The sequence below is a fragment of the Balaenoptera musculus genome, chromosome 1, assembly GCF_009873245.2.
Source record: "Balaenoptera musculus isolate JJ_BM4_2016_0621 chromosome 1, mBalMus1.pri.v3, whole genome shotgun sequence".
In the NCBI taxonomy this organism is placed as follows: domain Eukaryota; kingdom Metazoa; phylum Chordata; class Mammalia; order Artiodactyla; family Balaenopteridae; genus Balaenoptera; species Balaenoptera musculus.
The window spans coordinates 173,847,533-173,851,762 of record NC_045785.1 but is presented as its reverse complement, the minus strand read 5'-3'; the positions used below and the strand labels follow the sequence as shown (position 1 = coordinate 173,851,762).

General features: G+C 40.5%; 1 long non-coding RNA gene across 1 annotated transcript; it reads right to left on the bottom strand.

Annotated features, from left to right (window-relative positions):
• Positions 1-2,429: 2,429 nt before the first annotated feature.
• LOC118884091 lies at positions 2,430-3,954 on the bottom strand. The gene is made up of 3 exons (XR_005017183.1): positions 3,717-3,954; positions 3,191-3,290; positions 2,430-2,793 (listed from the first exon to the last, which is right to left on the bottom strand). It is a non-coding gene; the product is annotated as an uncharacterized LOC118884091 (long non-coding RNA).
• Positions 3,955-4,230: the final 276 nt, after the last annotated feature.

The following is a 4,230-nucleotide window of genomic DNA, read 5'->3' as shown; positions in this document are numbered from 1 at the left end:
TTTTAGCAGGTAGTAATAGAATTTAATTGATTTAGAATGAATACTAGCTAAGAAGCTAGGAAAGCTACATTTAAAGTTCTTTGGGTTACTAGTTAGTGTATGATTACACTAATCACTTAATCTCTCTGGTTCTCAATCTCTCAATCATAATGAAGGAGTTAGACTAAACTATCTTTAATGTCCCTTCAAGTTCCACCACACTTTTTTGAGATTTGAATATGCTGGTCAGTTTATTTAGCAGCATATTGATCTTGTTGCTGAAATTCGGCCTCTGTACACCTGTGCTGGATTAAATCTCTGAGACAGAGTTTTGGGAGAAGTAGAAAGAAACAGCTTTCTTGCCTTGGCTAATGCCCTCAAGACTGTGTGTCCCACCCTGGAGAGGGTAGTGAGGAGTCTTATAGTATTCAAGGAGCAGGGCGTGATCAGCTTGTGAACATTCTTCTGATTGGTTGGTGGTGAGGTCATCAGGAGTCAACATCATCACCCTTCTGGTTCCAAGTGGTCTGGGGTCTCCGTGCTTGTGAGCAGCAGACAGTTAACTTCTCCCACTGGCGGGGGTTTCAGTATCTGCAAAACAGCTCAAAGGATATGGCTCAGAATATTATCTACAGTCCTTGATTAAGAACTAAAAGTCCTTGACTTTGTTTAAAGGCTAAAGTATTATTATTTTATCTTGCTTGACTGTTTTCCTTTCTTTCTGCATTTTCTGACTTCTCTGATTAAATTTATTCTTTGACTAAAGTTTTTCTACAGACAAAACACAGGCGCAGGACATGGGTGTGTATCTATTCTGGGAAGGCCTTGTAGGGTCCTGCTTGGTTACAATCTCATGAAGTGAGACGTGAAGATTCTTGCACACTTAAGTATTTAAGAAGTTTTAGACACTTTCAAAGAGAAAACTCTAAAACCAAAATAATCACATAACAAAGAGACTAAAAGGAATAAATGTAAATATTCTAATGAGGGCAATTATATATGCATAAATGTGCGTGTTATGTATGACTCTTTTTTGTATATGAGGAACAGTTTGAATGTCCTTATTATAACCCATTTTTGTTATAAATTTGATTTCAGCTTAAAATAATCTGAAGCATATTGACATTTCTCTTCACAAGCAATTTGCTTCACTAATTCACTTTCTCTAATTCAACATATCTTGGATGTTGCTTTTAGATTAGAAATTTTAATGGATTAATAGGTAAGAAATACATTAGGTGGTATTTGTATATTTCAAAAGAAGAAGGAGCCAGAATAACAGACAAAAACATTACCTGTAATACAAAACTTGCTAAAATACCAACTGCAGATGTGCCTGGAGATTATCCAGGAAAAGACATTCTCAACATAAAATTAAAATGCATAACTTATGAGTACATAAGTTTGAAATCTAAGTCCAAACCTGATTTGTACTTAAGGTAAAAACCAGCTAGGAGATATAAAGCCTATGGCTCTATTTGGGGGTTGATCAAATATAATCATATGATTTAATATAATGTTAAAATACATTGTTTATTAAAGTGCTATAAACTATTTTAAAGTTAAGGAACAATGGGTCACAAAATTAATATTTTTTATCCTGTCCTGTTTTTCTCCAAATATTTAAAAGAACATCAACCTCACATTTATTTCACATATATGCTAAAAATGCTAATGTTACATTTTCTAATTTAAGTTAAGTTGGGTCCTCAACAAATAATTCTATTTCCTTGAATAACAAATTAGGTAAGTAGGTTTAGGCAGCATATTGAAATTTTTATATGAAAAGTATGCTCTCTTTCTACCACAAATGTTAGGTTTGTGTTTGTAATGAATGTAATTCAGGATATTCATCCTCCTTGTGTGGACCTCAGATCCCCCCTAGCAACATATGTCTGAAACACAGGGACATACACAGAAATCATCCTTTTGGTAAAATGAGATGACTGAAGAAAACCTTCTGTTCTAGGACATCATTAGGAATGGAATACAGCCTGAGGAGAGAAAGAAAAAAAAAGTTATACAAACATATCCTTAGTGAAATTTTTTCCCTTGCCAATTTTGATAGTAATGACAACTACAGATTTGCACACCTGCACGGTGCGCCTTACTATTGTAATATCCCACTTGGCTATCTCTCTTCTAGGATTTTATATCAGTGCTTTCTAGAAAATTGATTATCTGAAATAAAGTCTATTCTTACCATCTTATCAATGGAATTTTAAGATCAGATATTTCAGATGAGGCTGAGGGCATTCTGTTTTTATGATGAATACATTTTATGACAATTAGCTCACCGTTATCATTAAAATTTGGGGATAAGGAATTGACAGTGGAAAGAATGACAACGGAGGAAAAAAATGAATATGAATAGTTCACTAGTAAAATATATTCTATAACTCAAAATTGCAGTGGTTTCTCTTAGAGGAAGTCTCTTTTAATTGTTCACATCCAAAACGGTCGACTTACACTTGAAAAACCAAGTTCACACAATTTGCAATCTTTGTTATTCTGTGCACCTAGTGACATAGGACGTCAGCACAATCAAGAGCCCTTTAGCTCCTTCCCACTCCTACACCTACCCATTCTCCACAGAATGAGCGTGTGCAGCCTGGGGGTGCTGTAGACTCACGGAAGCCAGAGGGCGTGATGAATTCATAGGTATCACCACGACATGCAAATACCTACTTCGGTCGCCATGAATTTGTTTCTGGTGCAAGAATTGGACAGAGGGTGTACACACTAGTAAGACGTTTCTATGACTTGAACTTTCCTGGCCAAAAATGTGAAAAACACACGTTCTCATATCTGAAACTGAAAAAAATATATATTTTAGAACATGGTGAAGGGGCACAGACACGGGGCTACGACCCCAAACTATTTTCTTTATTTTCAGAAAGGAAAGAGAGTTAAGAAATAAGGGAGATATTTAACTACCCATTTAGCAAGCAAGCAGGCATCAGCTTTATCTGTGTCTAGATTGTGAACGTAGGAAATTTAGGACCTTAAAGCCTTCACGTTGCCTGCTTAAAGCCCCTTTCTTCAAATTCACCCTTAGAAGCTACTACTCTCCTAGGAAGGAGGAAAAGAAAATTTCTGCTGACCCAGCTCGTGATTTCCATACAGAGAGCAAATAAATGAATGGAGAGGGGGATGGGACAGTGAGAAGCAATGTGTTTCCTTTTCAACCGCAGAAAATAAGATTACTTACCAAGAACATTTTTATCCGGGGGAAATGTTTATTCCCTCTATCATTCGGCGCCTCAGTCTCTGCAAGAAATCAATTTCCACTCTACCTTTTCCTCCTATTTCTAAGAGAAAGAGAGAGAGAGGGAGAGAGGCGGATAATGCTTAAGCTTCAGGGTCCAGAGGAAGATACAGAGGGCAAAAGACTCCCACAGCACTCTTTACCCAGATCCCAGGGCTGAGAGTGAACCCCTGGGGGGAGGAAGGGAGATTCTCTAAGGAGGGTGCGGTGGGGTGGCGACGGGGGGATTCATTTCACTGTCAAAATATAAATCATCCGCAAAGAGAATAGCCAGCCCCTCGGTCACACAAGCAATTCCCTAGGGGAAGTAGGTTTCAAAGAGAAAAGGGAAGTTCCTGAATTGAATGAGAGAGAGAGAGAGAGAGAGAGAGAGAGAGAGAGAGAGATTGGGATTTGGGTTTGGGATTTGGGCTTGGAGAAGGGACGGGGCCGTAGAGGAAAGGGGGAGAAGGAATAAATCTAGTCTTACCCGATCGATCAGGCGATCATTTGCGGTATCGGGCTATGAAAAAGGCAAGATAATGCATTCGGCAGCAAAGCCATTTCTGGCACACTCTCCCTCCGCAATTGTTTAGGAATAAGAGGTCACGCGGGAGTCTCACAGCCTGCCACCTGCTCCCCCAGGGACGGTCCTCAGAACCTCCAAAGCTCTAGCTTCTAAAGCGAGGCGTTTAGAGCTGAGGTTTCGAAGGGAAGTCGATTGCCTGGAGTCCCGGGGAAGCAGGATTCGCCGAGGAAGCAGGACCTGGGAGGGCTCCTGCCGCCGCCGCTGCCGCTTCCACCCGCGGTTCCCTGGCCCCCTGCCTAAGCCTCCCGGCACAGCGCCCCCGAAAGCGCCAGGCGACCCGGCCTCCTCTGCGTCTTCAGCCCCCAGTGCAAATCGCTGATGATCTGGTCATCCTAAAGCGACCACAGTGGTTATTGGGGGGCTTGGTTGTGTTGGGCTTCCTCACTACGCCTCCCTCGGTTGCTGCGAGGGAGAG